The sequence below is a fragment of the Capra hircus genome, chromosome 8, assembly GCF_001704415.2.
Source record: "Capra hircus breed San Clemente chromosome 8, ASM170441v1, whole genome shotgun sequence".
NCBI lineage: Eukaryota > Metazoa > Chordata > Mammalia > Artiodactyla > Bovidae > Capra > Capra hircus.
In genome coordinates, this window is record NC_030815.1 from 46601332 (window position 1) to 46622360 (window position 21029).

The 21029-nt window shown below is 39.5% G+C and overlaps 1 protein-coding gene across 11 annotated transcripts in view; it reads right to left on the bottom strand.

Moving 5' to 3' along the window:
* TRPM3 (transient receptor potential cation channel subfamily M member 3) overlaps window positions 1–21029 on the bottom strand; it is a 608518-nt gene that overhangs the window by 111370 nt on the left and 476119 nt on the right. The window lies entirely within an intron of this gene.

A 21029-nucleotide genomic window follows, 5' to 3' on the forward strand; every position in this document is an offset into this window, starting at 1 on the left:
CTGTCGCTAGAGCTGCACTATCTACAGGCGACGTTTTATTTTTAGATTTACTTGTTTTTTATAGGGCTTCCAGGCAGTTCTAGTGCTCAGAGCCTGCCTGCCAGCGCAGGAGACATAAGAGACCTGGGTTTGACCCCTGGACCAGGAAGATGCCCTGGAGAAGGAAATGGCAACCCACTCCAGTTTTCTGGCCTGGAGAATCTCATGGACAGAGAAGCCTGGCAGGATACAGTCCAGGCTAGAGTCAGACACAACTAAAGTGACTTAGCAAAAAAAGCAAGTTTATTTTACGTTTGGTTGTGTTAGGTCTTTATTGCAATGCATGGGCCTCTCATTGTGGTGTTTCTTTTGTTATGGGGCGTGGGGCTCTAGGCACCCAGGCTTCAGGAGTTGCGGCACACAGGCTTAGGTGCACTTAGGCATATGGAATCTTCCCAGCTCAGGGGTTGAACTAGCGTCCCTTGCATTGCAAGGCAGATTCTTAACCACTGAACCACCAGGGAAGCCTCTATATGTGACTAATCTGCTGCTGCTGCTGCTAAGTCGCTTCAGTCGTGTCCGACTCTGTGCAACCCCACAGACGGCAGCCTACTAGGCTCCCCTGTCCCTGGGATTCTCCAGGCAAGAACACTGGAGTGGGTTGCCATTTCCTTCTCCAGTGCATGAAAGTGAAAAGCGAAAGTGAAGTCGCTCAGTCGTGCCCGACTCTTAGCGACCCCATGGACTGCAGCCTACCAGGCTCCTCTGTCCATGGGATTTTCCAGGCAAGAGAACTGGAGTGGGGATGTGACTAATCTAAATTAATTAAAATTAAAACCTTAACTCCTCACCCATACTAGCCACACTTAAAATGCTCAGTAGCCACATGTGGCTGGTGGCCTTTGAATTGGAATATGCAGATACAAAACAGTTCCAGCATCACAGAGATGGTCTACCGGGACAGAGCTGGTCTAGGTCAATGCACCTTGTCCAAAAATGCAAACTGCCAAGCAGCTGGATGTGAGACTGCGGATGGTTAGGTGGAGAGAACGCTGGGTTATAGTCAGAGGATCTGAGTCTGCCATTTGCTGCTGTGTGGCACTGGACCTCTCTAAACCACTGTTTTATCATCTGTAAAACAGGGACAATAAGAGTTATCCCGTTTACCCAGCTGAGATGTGACACTGAGATGAGATCATATAAATGAACTCACATGCAAACAGGGTTATTTCAATTCATTGATATCGTCGGTGTGTCGGTCATGAGACATCCCTAAACATGCGCCCGACTTCATGCTGCTGGATGTCCCCTGTGCCACCAGGGGAGCAGCATAAAGAGGTAACGCTGTCCCCTGGCTCAGAGGCTTTGGATGGCAAATTTGGCACATTCACATATTATCATATGTAAAGTCCCAAATAATCCTTGGAATTGGGTCTTACTGTCTCCATTTGACAGATGATACTGAGGTCCAGAGAAGTTAAAGATCAAACAGCTACCAACAAAGGGGAAACAGAATAAGCATCCATAATGCCAGGGGTGAGATTCAGAGTCACTGCTGATTCTGACGTTTATGAAGGAAGGAGGGATAGAAAATGCTGATGTTGCCCATTCGTCTGGGTTCTTTGGCAGCAGAAGCCCAAAGCAAGAAGCTGGGGATATGGCTGCTCTATCAGTGACTCCCAGTCTCTGCTGTACATTAGGATCACATGTAAATCTTTTAAACCATCCCTTTGCCTAGGTCATGCCCCAAACCAATGATATCATAGTGCCTTGGGTGGCAACCTAGGAGCTGATAATTTTTAAGTTCTCCAGGTATTTTCAATGTGAAGCAGAATTTGGGGACAACTGTGCTATGTGCTTCTTTTCCCTGCTTACCCTGACCTCTTCCCTCTGGGCTTTGAGATAATGATGTGAAGAACTAGGCAAGTGTTCTCTAGATGAGCCCTTCTCAAATTTGAACATGCATACAAATAAACTGGAGAGCTTTTTAAAACACAGATTCTTGGGCCCCACCTCTAAAGATTCTGATTTAGTAGGTCTGGGGGTGGGACCTGAGTTTCTGGATTTCTAATTAGCTCCCAGGTGATGCTGCTGATATAGGGCCACCCTTTGAATAACAAGGCCCTAGAGAGCTTTGGTGCTGTGTTCCTTTCCCAAGTCAAAGGGTATTTCTGATTCTGGTGTCCTGACATTGACGGGTTCAGTAGAAATCACATACTTGTACTAAATTAATTAGGAATTATACTAACTGGACTGATTAATATTAATTCAATTTACATAGGAGTTTTTCCATTAAGAAAAGTATTTCTTGTCTCCTCAGACAATGGCAGGAACTGTAAGCTCATACCAGGGTAACTGACATAAATAAGCAATGAATAGTAATATGTCAGAATGTACTGTCAATATTTTGAAGGAGAATAAAAAGTGAAGGCTCACTGGAATTGCATTTGGAAAAGCAGCGCTTTATGCTACCTCCAGGTAAGGAAGCTTAGCTGCTCTGTTGGTCCTTGCTGACCTGCTGTAATGGTTTAATCATTTCCTTTGCCATTTGTACGCCACACATTTGTATGTCACCCAAGTTAATAGTAGTCACACAAATCTGAACAAGAGCACATAGCAGAAGCAGTCACTGAGGTCAACATAAGCTGCCTGAATGTAATTGGAAAAGTGTCAAGTGAAAGCGCGAAACAGATGAGTCTTGACTTTTCAAAAACTGAAAATATATCACTCAAGGACAGTCCTACATGACAGTTTGGATCAGTGGTTCTCAACTAGGGTAACCAACCATTCTCGTTTGCCTGGTACTGTCACAGCAATTTCTACGTCCTGGGAGATGCCTTAGTCCTGCACAGACCTGGATGGCTGGTCACTCTATTCTCAACCGTGGTTGTACACTGAAAATTTCTGGAGAGTTTTAAGGAATCATGCTGTGATGCCTCTTCAGAGACTCTGATTTAACTGGCCCTGGGCATTGCAGTTTTTAAAAGTTTTTAAAGAGCTTTTAAGAACTAGAGGTTCTTAACCTTATCTATATATTAGAACTGTGAAGACCAGGTTAAGAACCTCAAGTCTAAATAATACATCATCATTCATTCACTCATTTGTTTGTTTATTCATTTATTTATACATTCAAAGATACTGACTTCATGCCTTCACATATGGCAACCACTATGCCAGTCTGAAGATCAAGGTGAATAAGACAAAATTCTTTATCTTGAGAGCTTATATTCTAGAGATGAAGAGAAGTCTATAGTTAAAATACACTATTTCATGCAATCATACACTTACCTGCTCAACAGATATTTACCCAATAACTTTGGTGCCAGAAACCGTTTAGCACTGAATGTCTGATAGTGAACAAGATAGCTAAGGTCACTCTTTTCTACTTACTTTTACTACTGGAGGTGTGACACTCAGAAAATAGATAAATAAGCAAACTGTTAAACAGTATACTTTCAGAATGTATAAGTGCTAGGAAGGAGCAGTATGATTCCCAGGTTATATGGGACCTATGTATACATGAAAAGTTTGAGTTATTCCAAATCAATGTGGCAGTACCATTCAGGTGACCCATTTCACACGACCCCAGGACAAAAGTATTGTGCCAGTCAGCTGGAGTGATCTGCTGGCTAGGCTGCCCTCCTGAAACCAGGGCTGGACATGGAGCCATTGGATACCTCATAGCACAACTCTGAGAATTCTTTGGGACATCTGATTGACCCCGTGTAAGAAACAGAAGTTTCAAAAATGCCCTGAAGTATTGCAATTGGTCTGGGGTCTATGCAGGTCTGGTATGGGCTCAGTCCCCACCCTCCCTCTCCCTCCTGCCCGTTATACTGCAGCCCTAGTTGGTGCTGGATCCCAGATGACCATGGAGAAGGCCCTTTAAAACACAGGTCTAAGGATGGTACTGATAATGATCAGGGTGGTGGAGCTGCTCTGTTAAAATGAGTGGACAGGAGACTTGCCTGAGAGTAACACTTGAACAAAGACCTAAATGATTAGAAAAAGCCATCATATGAAGAACAGGTGGGGGCTGGAGGGACATTCTAGGAAGAGGAAACGTCCAGTGCAAAGGCCCTGCTATAGAAATGAATACAAGCAGGTATAAGAATTAAAATATGGTTTTATTATTTCCTCTTTTTTCAGGTGATCAGGGAGGATTTAAATGCATAAGTAATGGTCATATGTAGTTTTAAAGGATTAGTTCACTAGAACAAATGAGATGAGGAAAGGTATTCTAGCCAAGGAAACAGTGTATGCAAAGACTGGGGAGTTAAATAGCTCAGTGAATTTAGAAAATTGATGGGAAGACACTGAAGATTCAGCGTTTGGGGTATAGTATAAGTTAGAAGCAGAGAAAGATGAAGCTGGAATAGAAGGACTTTTAAATGATATGGAGTATTGTTTTATCCTCAAGTCATGGAGAAACCACTAGAGGACTCTATCAGAAACAATGCAGTCAGATTCATGTCTTAGGAAAATCACTTTGGGAGAAGTGTGAAGAATGGACTGGAAGAGCATTGGGTTAGAGTGAAGAGAAGCAGTTAGGAAAGTTTTGCAATATTCTAGGAAAGGTATAATGAGAATCTGAAGAGGCATCTTTGATGGAGGGATATTTAGAAAGCAAAACTGATAGGCTTTGGTGAAGTTTAAAGTGGGAGGCAAGGTAGCTTGGAAGCCCAACTGAGACTGGCAATGCAAGATTAACACAAGCATTTGGGGGCAGAAAAATCCATTCTTGCATATGTTGAGCTTAAAATGCCTGCAGTATACCCAGGTGGGAATGATCAGAGGCCACTAGATATTGAGGTCTGGGGCAGGGCACGGGTCACGCCTGGAGAAAGAGAATTGGGGAATATTAGCATGAAGGAGACAAGAAGAAGAGTGCAGAGGATGGGTAAATGAATATCAATAATACTTAAAAAGTACGAAAGTAAAGCAAGTTTTTAGAAAGAAAGCACCAAACCAAACCAAACCCCCCAGAGGGCTAGGAAGAGAACTAGTGGTCACAGTGCCCTAAACTATGGAAGAGAGATTCTCAAGAAAGAGGGAATGATCAACAGGCAAAGCTGGCAAAGAGGGCAGGTGAAAAAGGCTGGCCTTCCCTTTCCATAATTCTTCTCATTACTGGGAACCAGCTTGTGTATCTGTTAGTCTGGTACTTATTTCCTTTACCAGGATGTCTGTAGGAGGTCAGGGACTGCGTCTCCTTTATTCACTGTTGTATTCTTAGAGTCCAGAACAGGGCTTGGCACATAATAGATGTTGAGTGACTATTTGTTGAATGAATAAATGAACCCAAAAGTAGCCCTGGATTTGTCAATTAAGAAGTCCTTGATGAAATCAGCATGCGTGCCTTCAGTAGAGTGTGGGAATGGAACCATGTACCCAAACTCTTCCCTCAAGGAAACTGCAATCTAATAAGCATGAAGGTAGAATGAGAAAAAAAGGACAGATATGACCAATATACAAATCACTATATCAAAGGACATGGCGGTAAGTGCCGTGAAATCTATACAAATAAGTCCGGGGCACTTGCTGTCAGTCGAGTCAGAGCCTCCTTAAGGAGGAAGTAGAATTTGCTGAGAGAGGGGATGGATGAAGGAGACTTGGATAAATGGAGTTTGTGGTAGGCTGATGGTGCCCTCACCTCCTAAAGATGTCAATGTGCTGATCCTGGGAACCAGTGAAGCTGTCACTTTATATGGCAGATGAATTTTGTAGCTGTAAGTTAAGAGTTTGAGATGGGGAGACTGTCCTGGATTATCTGGTGGGCCTAAGGCAATGGAATCACAAGAGTTCTTACAAGAGGAACACAAGGGGATCACAGTAGTAGCAGGATATGTGAAGGCGAAAGCAACAGGTTGGATTGATGCAAGACTGATGTCAGGCAAGAACCACAAGTAGAGGCGTGAAGACAGCCTCTGGAAGCTGAAAAAGGCAAGGGCATGATTCTCCTCTGAAGCCTCTGGAAGGAATATAGCCCTGCTAACATCTGACTTTTAGACCTCTGGCCTCCAGAAGTATGAGAAAACTTTTTCTGTTTCAAGCCACTAAGTTTATGATAATTTGTTATGGTAGCAATTCTCAGATTTTAATGTGCATATGATATACCTAGGGATCTTGTTTAAATGGTAATTCTGATTCGGCTAATCTGCAGTGGGGCTCACAGTCATGTTTCTCTAGACAGCATGCATTAGTTCTCTCTTGTGATCAGGATAAATTAGTGCCTGTACATGTACCTTCTCTTCCTTTCCTTTCCTCCACTGTTCAACCTTAGAATATTAGATTATGTTTTTATGTTTTACTCTGTGCTGTCAAATACGATTATATTTCTTTTTACTAATACTTGAGCTGTGTCTCAAGTTATATTCCTTAGGCAAAAGGGATATTATATTATACTGGGCAAAAAGCCTAGCAATTCTACCTTCATCCTTTTTTCCTTCACTCAGTTTTTTTGTTGCTGTATTATTTTTACCTTGTTATGGCAAGTAATATTGATATTCCTGTCTGTTACTCAAATTCCTATTTTTATCTTAGTTCTCTTAGGATTTAGTATCAATGCTCACAGTGATTTTACCAACCAAACATCTCTTGGTTGGTAGCTTGAATTCTCTAATATTTTTTTCAAGAGGAATTGGAGAGAAAAGCATTTCCAAAGTTCTAGACTGTTTTGTTTCTTTAGTAGTCATTACAGTTGAATGACATCGGTTCAATATAAAATTTGTTCCCCTGTTGTGTCCTGGCATTGAATGATACTGAAAGAAGGTCTGAAGCCAGCTTGATTTTCACCTCATAAAAGACTTGATTATTTTTCCTGGAGGCCCAAAGTAGCTTTTATTTTTCTTTGAAGTTCAGTAACTTTACTAGGATTTTAAGTGTGGGTGTTGAAGATTCAGAGTCCATTTCCACCCCCGCCCCCGCCCCTGGCATAAAGTGGCCCTTTCAATATCCACATCAAGGTTTTAAAATTCTTTAATAAAAAATTTTTAAATTATATTTTTAAATTATGTAATTATATTTCAAAATATTTGTTTTGATCCATTATTTTGGTTTTCTTCTCTGGAGTTACCAGTTATGTTTATGTTGGATCTCTCTTCTATCTTCTATAAATATAACTTCTCTTTAATCCCAATTGACTCTATTTAATTTCACTTTTATTTCCCTCATTTCTAGTCTTTGCATCCAGCACTAGGTTTTTCAAAACGCATATTTGATCTTGTACTGGTTCTCATTTCTTCTGCAATTCTGTGATCATTTTATTTCCACCCCCCGCCCCCCACACTTCACTCCTGAGTGCATTTTATCTCCTCTTGCTGCCTCACGCACTCTCACCTGAATTTTGGTATTCCAACTCTGGAGTATTTCTTCATGGATAAGTGCTTCATTGAGATTTAATTTTTTTAGAGTTCATGGTAAAATATTGATTCATAATGTTCATCTGTTCCCTGAAAACATTTTTTTTATAGAGTATTAGTCTTCTGTGAACACATTTTGCTCTTCTGTTATTTTTTTCTTAGAATACATCTGTATGCTAATTCTTTTTTTTTTTTTTGTATGTATCATTTAGTGAGTTGGGTCATAAAAGGTCCAGAGTAGCACTGAAGGTTAGTTGTTATTTGCAGTTGGAAGGTTTTCTTCCCAGCTTCACTGAAGGAAAATTCCCTCGGGTTGTCTGAATGATTCTGCACGTGGCTCATCTCCTCTACTCACGTGTACTAAGTCAGGATCAGGAAAGCCTCCTACCACCGTCCAACTCACTCCCGTTCTCACACTTTCTGTTCTAGACGAAGGAAAGAACTTTGTACCTTAGGGTGTTCCTCACACCTAGTAATTACAGTTTTGTTGGTGCTTTCTGAGGACTGCCGCCGCTGGTTCCTCTCACCCCAGCTTTTACCCTTTCCTCCCACAGATGTCCCACATATGCAAATATTTTGGCATCTTTCCTAGTTCACCAAAAATGGAGTTTCCTTATTGTTTTCTTCCTCTTTCATTATTGATTTTTGAAGCTTTCTAGGAAAAGAAGAGAATGATAAGTTTATGTTGCCATGCCTATATTGGAAGTCCTGAAGGATCTTACAGGTACAAGAGTGTTCTGATCAGACCTTTGCATTCCATACTGAAGATTAGAAGACGGGCAAGAATACGCTCACTAAGAAGCAGGAAGACTCCTTCAAAGGCCGTTGCAATAATTCAGGTCAAGAGTCCTGAAGGCCTAGTGATGCTGAGCAAGGAAGAAAAAGAAGGAATAGACAGGAAAGACATTATGGTGGCTAAAATGTCCAGGATTAGCAAGAAGTTGCATCAGAGCCTTGATGAAGGCTCTGAACCTCGATAATCAAAAGGATGGCTGCTATGTGAACATAAATGGTAGAAATCAGCTCTGGGGGGAAAGAATATTTTTATTTATTTCTATTTATGTTCATGACAATTAATTTAATTGAATTTGACTACCAGAGGAGTTATCCATTAGACAATTAGTAAAGGGAGCAAAGAGGGAAGTTAGGGTTGGAGGTGAATCTGGAGATTATTCATGTAGATATGTGATTTAAAGTCATGGTACTTTTTACATTTGACAGAAGGCAGAGTGAAGAAGCAAGAGGGTCTAATGAAGGAGATAATGGAATGGTAAGAAAGGTAGAATATTCAGTATTTCTGACATCAAGGAAAAATAAGATAAAAACAACTATATACATCCAAAGAACGTTCAAACTACCACACTTGCACTCATTTCATATGCTAGCAAGATAATGCTAAAAGTCCTTCAAACTAGTACATGAACTGAGAAATTCCAGATGTGTAAGCTGGATTTAGAAAAGGCAGAGGAACCAGAGGTCAAATTGCCAACATCCACTGAATCACAGAAAAAGCAAGAATTCCAGAAAGACATTTACTTCTGCTTTATTGACTATGCTACTGTGTGGATCACAACAAACCATGGAAAATTCTTAAACAGATGGGAATACCAGACCACCTTACCTACCTCCTGAGAAACCTGTATGCAGGTCAAAAAGCAACAGTTAGACTGGTTCCAGATTGGGAAAGGAGTATGTCAAGGCTATATATTGTCACCCTGCTTATTTAACTTACATGCAAAGTACATCATGCAAAATGCCAGGCCGGATGAAGCTCGAGCTGTAATCAAGATTGCCAAGAGAAATATCAATAACTTCAAACATGCAGATGACACTACCCTAATGGCAGAAAGTGAAGAGGAACTAAAGAGCCTCTTGATGAAAGTGGGTTGTAAATAGAAGTGTGGACTCTCTTTGGGAGAGTTTACAAATTTAAAAGGTTAGGTGAGTCATCTGACTTGGATACTTAAGTATGATCTTGCTTGATGGTCTTGGTGGTGGGAGGAGGGGCAGGAGGTACTGATCTTGCAATGTTTTAGTGCCATGATTCTGTGATGTATAGGATGATGACGCCTATCCCTATATTGGTCAATCAACATTTCTTCTTGCTAGGGTCTTTGGGCCTTTCCTTGTCTTATCTAAAGAATCTTGCCTGAATTAAATATTGTTCTCAGGGATTCTATTCATGTCTATCAATTTACTTTACCTGTAAGTTTTGCAACTAAATGCAATATAATCTCAGTTAATGAAAACCCACCATTCATTCAAAGATTTCAGATTTTCTGTGTACATGGAAACCACAAAGATGGAAGGAAAGTGGCTGAAAGGCCCTGTCACGTGACTTGATTGCTAGGATACACCTTCACTTATCTCCCGGAGCAAAGACATCACCTACCCTGGTGAGCCTCTCTTAGGAATGTAGTTGCTACATTGAAAAACAAACAAACAAACAAAAAACAAATTAAAGGCTTGAAACATAAAAAGTATGTGAAGTCTGCGGACAATCTATTCTTTGCTCTATTTTCTTGCTCTGAATGATAACTATCTCCTCTTGGTAAAAATAACTTTAGGTAGACTCCCAGGAGAAAGTTAAAAGGACTCAGGAAAGATTGGATTGACTTTAGCTGATGAAATTCAGAGTTGGCTTATAAGAGGAAACCAGGCAGCTGAGTGAAAGAGCCCTTTGAGGGGAAGATGGGCTTTTGCATCTTGATTTATCTTTAGTTAATAAGAGAGATAATAATAACTAATGTTTCTTTCATGCTTAGCTTGTGCCAGGGACCGTTTCTAAGTGTTAAAGTATTGAATTCTCACAACAAATGCTGAGGTTCCATTATCTCCATTTTACAGTTGAGGAAACAGAGGCATAGAAACTCGTCCAAGGTGAGAAGGCTGGTTTGTTCAGAGATTAGTTTCAAACTCAGACAATCTAGTTTTAAGAGCTGAGCATTTTTCCTGATTCATAGAAATTTTAAAAGTTTTATGAAACTCATCAGATCTACAACAAAAAGGGAAATAGGCAAACAGGCTTTTGCTTCCTCTCTCACAAAATAACCCACATCGCATTAATGAAAGAAGCCAGAATATTCTCTAATGCCCTATGATTAGGACCAAAACTGCTGGTTAAATGTTATCTAAAATTCACACATCAACTTTTAAAATTCTTCTTGTTTGTTTCTGGTTGGTCAAGCCATATGAGCTTCAAGTTTTATTTATTTAAAAAAATTTCCCCCAGTTACACTGAGATATAATTGACATTAATGTTAATATTAGTTTTAGATGTACAATATAAATTTACTCTCATATAGTAACACATATTTTTCTTGTGATGAGAACTTTTAAAATCTATTCTATTAGCAACTTTCAAATATAAAACAGAGCACTGTTAACTAAAGTCACCATGCTATACACTACCTCCCAGGAACTTACTTATCTTATAACTGGAAGTTTATTCCTTTTGACCACCTTCACCCATTTCACCTACTCCCAACTCCCACTCTATGCTGAAATTCTTGATGTCTTCATTTCACTGCCTCTAAGGACAGCCTTTAGAGAAGCTGTTTTCGTTTACTGAACAGCTTTTATTGAATTCCAGTTCTCTGCCAGCCTTTCTATTAGGCCTTGGGGAAACAAGGTTGGACCACAGTTTCTACTCTCAAAGGAAATATATATATATATATATATATATATATATAAATGAATACTATATGTAACTTGCATTCTCCTTTGGGTTCTATTAGTTAGTCAGTGTTTTGGATGGAGTCCTTAGAAGACTACATGATAGTCTAGGCCAGTTCCCCAAGTGACTCGAAATGATTTCAGAGTTTTTCTTTTCCTTTGGAACAGTAAAGATTGGTCCTAAATTGGGCTCCATCCACTGTATCCTACCAGCCCCATTCATTTTAATTATCTCATCTTGATTGCCACCCCTTCCTGATAGTCATAAAGAGGAGATCTCCATTTGAAACAGTTATGCTTCAGCAGGACCCTATCAACCCTTTCCCTCTGTGTTGACTGCCTGCCTTTTGTTTGCAGAAAGACTTTAGTCAAAGGATAAACTTAAACCAAGAAGTGAGAAAATGCAGAAGCAAAGAAAAACTGTCAAACAGGACAAAATAATACTAGTTTAGTCATTAAGTAAAGTCAAGGACATTTAGTTTCTCCGCAAGGGCTATGGATAGTACTCTGAGCCATGTCTTTTGGGCTGTTTTGTACATAATGAAACCCCCATCAGGTGGAAGAAGTAACTACATTATGACCAGACCACAGCCATGACATAAGCTGCCTCAATGCCAGGAACCGCTCTCAAGGAACGGTAACAAACCGATCTGGAAATTGAAGACTGACTGTACTAAAAACAATCGATTTCAAGACGACTGTCAGAGCTGACTGTGCTGTTTCTGCATGTAACCCCCTCTCTCTACCAATAAAAGCTCTTGCCCACTGGTTGTCAGTTGAGGGGGAGTTAGCCTTTGGGAAAACTGCTCAATGTTCTGTGAGAACCTAAATGGGAAAAGAATTTGAAAAAGGAAAAAGACAAAAAAGTCATCTTAATTTTAAATTCCTCTGAAAAAATAACTGGCATACTATTTATTTTGGATTTCTCTAGGCTATCTGTTTGATATAATAAGCTTAGCATTCTGAACTGCAGAGGTGCATTTCAAATAAAACTTTCCCTGAACCCATCAGTCTCTTTCATTTGTGCTTTTTTAGCATTTTGTTTACATTTTACATTGGGGTGTGTACTCTACCATATTCTAAGACTTTGAAGATTTTGCAGCACTTTATACCTTATAGTAGGTGCTCCAGTGATCAGTTAACGTATCCCTGATACTACCCGAGGAGCTGGGAAAAGTTACTTATTCTTTCCAAGACTGAGTTTCTTGGTGTAAGACAAGGTCAACAATATCTCCCTCAAGGGACTGAGGATTAAAAATAATAATATATGAAAAACATGCTTGTTAAATTAAAGCACTGTGCAAATATTTTGAGTGCCTTACATATTCCCAACCATAAATTTACCAGATTAATAATAATATTTTAATAATTTTGTCAAGGTAATAATACTATTGGCATGCAGACGCTCCTGGATGAACAGTTACCAGACAGACTTACTACTGTTTCTACTGTGGTTGATGTGAAGGATTATCATTGAATTTTCATAAAAGGGATACCAACTATAAAATAAAACAGTAAGTCTCAGAATTAAGTACTGATAGTCCCTAAATTATCAGGGGCTTATATGTATATGTCAGAGTTGACAATGAATGTTAGGAGAGGTTTTTCTGACAGAGCTTGGAGAGTCAATCAAATGCTACCTTCTAGTAATTTTTTCTTCAGACAGTCCCCTCAGTGAGTTGAAGTTTACAGGTGCTCAAATATAAGCAAGAAAAGGTAAATGTGTTACAATGCAAGAGTCTGAATTTAGATACAAATGTTCCTTTTGGATTATAAGAATGTAACTGTTTTGTAGGCATGTAAAGTGGGAAAATCGGTTGTGTATTTATGCCTGGGCAGCCCAGGCCATGGATACTGGGTGTTCTTCACAGGAACCATAACCACATTCTATTAGGAAGGTGTATCTGGCTCCCTCCTCTGCAGCCTGTAACATTACACCTGTGTCTGGCACTTGCTGCTTCCTGCTGAGAGCTGCTCCTTACCTGTCTGTCAGGTAACTGAAGGCTCCTCAGGGACTGAAGGTCATTCCTCCTCTCAGTCTTGTACCCTTGAACTTTCTCTCTCTCCTGGGTCCCTATATTCTCTGGTTACTGGGTCTAGGAGTGGCAGGAGGTGGTAATTAAGCTTTGTTTTGTTTTTCTCTTATTTATTGGGTCTTTGTTTTCTATGTAAGGTCTCATTAGCTTTGCAAAACTGTTCTTAGTTTCATTTTTAGAGCTAAAGTGCTAGACTTTTATGGACCAAAGCAATACAAAAACCTCACAAAGTCAGGCTGTCTACCTAATAATATTTATCAAGAGTTTCTGTGTAAATATTGCCGTTATTTCCTCATGTCCTGATAACATATGCAAATAGATAGAACAAACAAAATTATACGGCTTATGATTAACAACGTAAGGCATCTATTTCCTTCTTTTTGCCAACCTACTTAAACAAACGTATTTTCTTTATTGTGTGCTTTCTACAATAAAAGAAGTCAATACTTTACAAAGGTTACCCACTAACATGTTAAAAAACTTTATAAAAGTGTTCCTGTATTACATACAATATGCAAAACTGAGGAATGTTATCAGTGTAAGACAGAGGGAGTAAAAGAAAAGAAAAACATTATATTGGGTTATTCTGCTTGCTTGTGATATGACAAAATGAAATTATTTACATAGCCATGTAAGTAAAATAGTTTGTTTGTTTTGTTTTTTTTTTTTTGGCCATGTAGAGGCATGTGGGACCTAAGTTCCCCAAACAGGGATCCAACCCATGACTGCTGCATTGGAAACATGGAGTCTTAACCACTGGACTGCCAGGGAAAGCCCAGGTAAGAAAAATATGTGCACTTTCCACATTGTAATTTTTAGCAGGATTCTAAAGAAATGTATACCTTGGAGTTCTGGGACGTTTTCTGGAATTATTGCATTGATGATTTCCTACCAGTTCTTTCTTTCTTTCTTTTTTTTTTTTTTACTCATTTTTGTCTCTTTCTTCAAGAACTATATAATCCAGGGACTATTTTGCAGTTTATTTTTACTAAGGTTATGCATACACAGAGTTTAGAGTCATCCATCCTACAAGATTTGTTAGAAAATATCACAAAGCTGATCATCCCAATCCTCCAAGAAGAGGCAGCCACTTCTTGTAGCTGATTACGTTGGTCCTCTGTGGAAGCTGGTCTCTGAAGACAGCTTCCACGGAACTGTACCTTCCAGTATTCACACTAAATCTGGGCTGGTCTTTTGACACACTTTACCCAATAGGATGCAGCAGAAGTGACCCTATGCCAGTCTAAGGCTTGAGCCTTCAGAAGGTCCGGCAGCTCCTGCTTTTACCTCTCATGCCTGGTGCAGAACTGTTGCTTTGAGCCCCCCTTTCATATCATCCGGGGATTCCCAACACTTCTCATGTGTGGCAGCTCCTGTTTCCTATGTTTCATTTTTGCTTTTTTTTCTCTTTCATTTTGGTGGAGCACATCTTACAGTAAAGTACCAAAGAAATGGTTCGTGGGTAGTGAATGTGTTGACAACTTATGCCCGACAATGTCTTTATTCTACTTTTACAAGTAGCTGGTAGATTAATATAGAATTCTAGATTGCAAATAAATATTCTTCAGAATTTTTATGGCATTTCACAACAGCCTTCTGCACTGTTGTTCAGAATTCAATGTCATCCTAGCTCCTGGTTCTTTGCACGTGACTTGTTTTCCTCTTTGGAAGTTCTTAGAGGTTTTGTTGTTGTTGTTCCCTGTATTATTCAATATCATGATAATCTGTCTTAGTGTGGGTTTATTTGTATTCATTGTTCTGGGCACTCTGGGTTTTTATCATCTGGTGACCTGTGTTCTGGAGTTCTGGAACATTTTCTGGAATTACATTAATGACTTCTGATCTTCTGTTCTCTCATTATCTTTAATTCTGTCTGCCCTTTTCAGGGAGAGTTCTCCAACTTTATTTTTAATTCTTCCACTTATTTTTAGTTTGCCACTATCATTTTTAATTTCTAAGGGCTCTTTTTAGTTCTTGAACTAAATATAAGATGCTGTTCATATTTTAATGGTTTAAATATTTTCCTTTGTTTCTCTGAGGGTAGTAATCATAGTTTTGGTGCAGTTTTTTCTTCCTACATTGGTTCTGTTTACACCAAATTGCATTTCTCTGTTTATCTGTTTGCATATCTGTCCTCTATGTTAGAGATATTTCTTATATGCCTGGCTATAGCTGGACATCTGCTCATACTTAAGAGTGGGTGCTAAAGTGCTGATTGGAAGTCCTGAGCACATGAATGGAAATTATCAACTATGAACCTCATTGTAAGATAAGCCGGTTCCTTAAATGGGGAATCATTTATATTTATATCTTTAGGTCTTTTCTCTTAGAGGGATAAAATTTTACAAAAAAAAAGGAACTTTCAGTCCCTTTCAGTCTCCTCTTTGGAGAATGAAGACCCCCGCCCCTCAGCCACCAGCATGCTGGGAACCAAAAAGGGGAGAGGGCTGGGGTCTTAGCATCCAATATCTGATAATTTATTTAGCACCCCCACTTTCAGTCTATAGCCTAGCCCTCACTTTCACCTGCTGTCTCCTGGTGCAGAGAATATGTTTTACCCTCTTCAGAGAATATATCTTTGCTTTTTTATTGGAGAGGAATTAGGAGTACAAGGGACTGTAGGCAACAGGATATGGCACTCTGGCTGCTTCTTTTAAAAGACTCCATGTGCCCCAACTTTCTGGACCTTTTGAGCATACTGAAGTGTAAGTCAGCTTGATATTCAGTTTTTTCCCCATGTGTTATTTTCCATTCTTACATCTGCCTTTCATCTTCCATGTCTATAAATGGTTTATATCACCTCTGATCACATCTGTTTGATCAAAGCTCAGTCACATGGTCTCAACCTCTCTGCAAGGAAGGCTAGGATGTTAGCCTCCAGTGTGAAGTGAGAGAAATCAGTGTGGTGTGCACAAAATACTGTTTCTGCTCTAGTGCTTTTAATAAATGACCATTTACTCTTGCTTTAGAGGGAATCAGTGTACAGTAATAACAGTGGACTCGTGTTCAGTGAACCATATTTATCTAGGAATCTATCTGTACTTTTTTATGCATCAAAGAAATTTTACTCATTTATTGTTCAGAAGATATAAAAAATGAGGGCAGTCCTTAAAATGCAGTCCTGGCATAGAGGCTTAGGATGCAGAGCAAGTGTTCTGGGCCCAGATAACCTGAGTTCATGTCTAGACTCTATCAATATCTAGCTGTGTGACCTCGGTCATGGTAGCTTATATGTGCTTCAGTTTCCTCAAGTGTGAAATGGGTAATACTGATAGTACCTGTCCCACTGCAGTATTGTGAGGATTAAATCAGTTAATGCTTGTACTATAGTAAATGCCATATTAGTTGTTATTCTTACATTGTAGTTTTACTATAGTAATCACTATTATTTTTGGTATCGATGTAAACCATTCACTTTGGAATTATGCTGCTGCCAATCTGCATGGTTATGTAACTCAAAATATTCAATAATTGATTTAACAAAGAGGCTGATTCATTGTTCTCCGGCAAGTTAGGGAAGAAAAGGTACAATTCTGCAGCACTGTAGTCAGTGGGCAATGATGATGTCTTCACAAGCCAAGAGCTGCCAGGGAGCTCTGGGTTTGTAATTAGCTTAAAATGCACACAGCATTGTTCCCATGCCAATCCTGAGGCCCAAGGGAGCTGCAGAGTAAAAGGTGCTTAGCTTCTGTGTAACAAGGAGCTGAGATGACCACATCTGCCATCAGAACTGGCTGCACGATGTCGGGAAGGAGGAACAGACCTGGACATCTGCAGACCTGGATTCCAGTTCACTAGCAGAGACCTCTCACTGTCCTAAGCCTTCATAGTTATATCCAGCTTTATAATTCTACAATGAGACAATCTTATGGACATGGTCATAACTTTGAAAATCTGCTAGAAATGGCCTGTCCATAACTGCAGACCTAGGGGGCCTAATGTTCATAGTTCTTGCAAACACTTGCACCTACTATACACTGTACTTTCCTGCTGGTGATTATGGCCCTGGAGCAAAGAACATCATATTCTCATCCTTTGATTAGGGACATGAATCAAAGCCCTACTCTTCACTTACTGCCTATATCAAAGGAGTTAAAGAAGTCACTCTCTCCTATGAGTCTGGCACCAGAACTCTGCTTAGGGAGGAAGCTGTCTGTGAAAATATCCTGCAAAACTGCCTAGGGTAGATGAGCCTTTCAGGACAAGACCAAAATGTCAGAGGATGGGGATGAAGTGCTCTGTTTGAAGAGGACATTTGTTTTACTCTTAGAGGGGAGCATGAAGAAGAGGACAATGGAAGAAGAGGGGGACAGTGTGACAAAAGGGGACTCATATGTGAAGGATCCATGCAAAGTCCCTGTGTGAGACAGCCAAAAGCTCTCAACATTGGAGATGCTGGCTGTGTGATCAAGAGTTGTGTGCATTATTGAACTTTTCTTCCAACCTTACCTATATTTTTAGAAGTTTATTATGCTTTTATAAAAGTCTATAAAGCTTTTAACAAAAAGTTTTGGGCAAGTGAATTTTGTAATTTTTTTGAAACTGTGGCAAGGCTGAGTTTTACATTTTGTCTTTTGTGATGAGAAACAGAAATAACACACATAGAATCAGGAACCTGCAGGCAAGGGTGACCAAGGGGACTTTCATCTTTCAAGAATTTGCAGAAATCCTGGGGAGGATGTAGAATTGCATTTCTCTCAGTCAGTGAGTTGAAAGGTTGGAGTCTACCTCAATGAACTTCCATGGGAGGTGCAGTTTGCGTCTTGGTTGTTTACATGACTTTGGCCAGTTACAGATTGGCCTGGGACTATAACTTCTTTCAATCAGTGGATATTTACTGAATGCTAAGCATATGTCAGGCATTTTTTCTGGTATTGGAATATGAAGGCAAAGAAGACAAAATTCTTTTCCTCTGGAAACTTTCTAATCGGAAGGTGAAGTTTGTAATCAGAATGATCACATTTCCCAATTTGTCGGGACACTCTTCCTTTATTCTAGCTGTTCTGGCCTAATTATCACTATCTCTCACTTTCATGCCTCAGAGGACCCAGTTTGGAGATAAATTAACTGGCAACCATTCCAGAGAGTTGTTATAAAGATTAGATGATAAAATTTATGTGAAAATGCTTTGTGAATTGTAAAACATTATACAAATGAAAGGACTAAGAGATTTAAGTTCTTTTATTGCACTCTTCTATTAGAGACAAATAGAAATGTCCAAAATTGCTATCTACCTTGGTCTTTCTTGTTGCTCTGAGAACTACTTGGATTTGCAAGAAAATAAAATAGCCAGAAAATTAATTTCATTTTAAGGAGGCTGGGCATGTGTTCAACCATTTTCAAGATTAAATTTATTTTTGTAAAATAAAATTTAAATTTTATTTCTGTTCTGGTTCTTTACATGTATGCTCAAGGGGTTTTGTTATTCTCAAATTTATATGTCCTTTCAAAATTAAGATTTTATGATTATGATGGATTTTGGATATGGGGGACATCCTCATTCCCTAGGAATCCAAAAGCCTGTTTTAAAAGAGAACGAGTATAAAAGCACTGTGTGTGCTCAGTCATGTCTGACTCTGCGACCCCATGGACTGTAGCCTGCCAGGCTCCTCTGTCCATGGGATTCTCCAGGTAAGAATACTGGAGTGGGTTGCCATTCCCTTCTTCCAGGGAATCTTCCTGACCCAAGGATCAAACTTACCTCTCCTGCGGCTCCTGCACTGCAGGCGGATCCTTTACTGCTGAGCCACTGGGAAAGTCCAAGAGGGCTTGTCCAGGACTTGAACCTGGGACCTCTTGCTCCCTAAGCTAGAATCATACTCCTAGACCACCGAGCCACTGCTTGATAAAGCACTAAGTGTTCAGTATTTTCTATGAAGAAAGAATAGTGCCTGCCCTCAAAGAGCTTCCAGTCCCTTAAATCAACCCACATGAGAAAGGTTGTTGTTTTTGTCACAATTGCCTTTTTCATAGTTGAGGGAACTAAGACGTACAGAAGTTAAAAAACTCGGTCAATTTTATAGGCAGCAAAGAACTAGGATTTATACATATAAATCACACACACACACACACACACACACCATCTAATCCCAAAGTCTGTTGATCATTTATTCATGCTTCCCAAAAATCTATATTTAATACTGATGGTGTGCCAGGCACTGTGTATATGTGTATATGGTGGTGAGTAAAACAGATGTGGCTCTTGTTCTCATTTCTAGTTTGGCATCATCATCAGCATGGTTAGTCAGGCCATCATTTATTAAACAGAACTTTCCAGGTTCAGCTAAGTGTTTTACTTGCATTATTAATTATAATTATTAAAATGACTATGAGTGAGGTATGATAATTATTTCTATTTTAGACTAGGAAACCAAGCCTCAATGACGTAAAGCAGTTGGTTCAATCAGGGAGTAGTGATGTTTTGAATGTGTCTGTATTTCATACTATTAAAAATCCATTTACTGGGTGGTATCCCTGTGCTAAGTACTATTCTGAGGGGTTGGGGTGGTAGTGGCAGATGGGGTGGATGGAGTCTAGTTGGGAAAGCCTGGCGTGATTTGGTCTTTACAAAATCATTTTCTCCTAAGGGGTAGACTTTGGTATTGGGGGAAAAGTGTTAAGAATATAATCACCTTTAAAATCTTTAGCAGAAATAATCAAATAATCAATGAAAAGGATAATGACTATAGTGATAAAAAGAAACTATATAGTAAATAATATTCATAGATTCATATTTAGGTCTACCTGAAGTGAATTCTATGAGAATGCCTTGAGTGGATATCTGACCCTGATTAGTATTAGTTTGACCTAGTTTCCATTTTTGTCTACTGAGTGAAAAATTTGTTCCCCTAAGGTGCGTAAGTGCTTGCATCTTAGGTAAATCTGACACTCTTTGGTTCTCAATACATTTTTAATACAATTGTGAGTCATGTATATATACATATATATTTAGTTGGTTTTGGTCTTCTCAGCACCCTTTGTGCCTCTACTTCCTGGCTATAGAGCCTCTTTTTTTTGTTGTTATTGTTGGAAATCCATAACTCCAAGGCTTGGGTGGAGCTGATCCCATTTCTCATTTCATGCTCACAGGGATTCTCCCATCTTCTTTGCCACAGTGATGGATTCAGGGATGGGCACTGAACCAATGCAAGCAAATTCAAATGCTCCCTGGGACTTCTCATTGCAAGTGTGAGAAACGATGGCTCTTTCGAACTGGGGTTTGCTCAGTGGGTTGGATGTGCGTCTGCGACTGCTGATGGCTGTTCTGCACAACAAGTCTCAGACCGCCTGGTCATGGGAATCGTTGTATTTCTTTTTTTCTATTTTTAAATGACATATCTTTTAATTTCCTCTTTTCAATTTTATGATTTATTTATTTATAAAAATTAAAAAATTTCACTGGAGGAAACTTGCTTTACAATGTTGTACTAGTTTCTGGTGTACTGCATTTCTCTTTGCTTGAACTAAGTTGAACTATGTTTCTGTCACATGTGACTAAAAATTTCCCGGTTGAATCAATATTTCACCAGAGGTGTACTCTTTAAAAATAAAACAAGTGTCAGACTGTACTTTTTCTTCCACCGCATTAGGTTAAATTGTGGACATTCTAGTTTCATCATTAAGGCACTGTGCATGCTTCTAGGATCGTCTGGTAGCTGAGAACCCTGGTAAGTGTTCTCAGAGCTTCAGGGAAGCAGATGCTCTGATCTATTATCACTCACATACCCCTGGAGTCACAGGGGTAAATGTCTGAGATCTCTGTGGCAGTGTAAAGCCAAGGGATCCCGATGTGCCCAAGACTCATACATGTAATGTAAAGAAAATTGAAAAGAAGTGAGGAGACCTGAGTGAAAGCTTTGGCTCTGCTATTGATTTGCCTAAGGATCCTGAATGTCTTTTAGACTCTTTGCCTCAATTTCGAAGTTTGTAAAAGGCATGGGAATAGCAAGGTGAAAGGGCTTCCCCAAAGGCTCAGCAG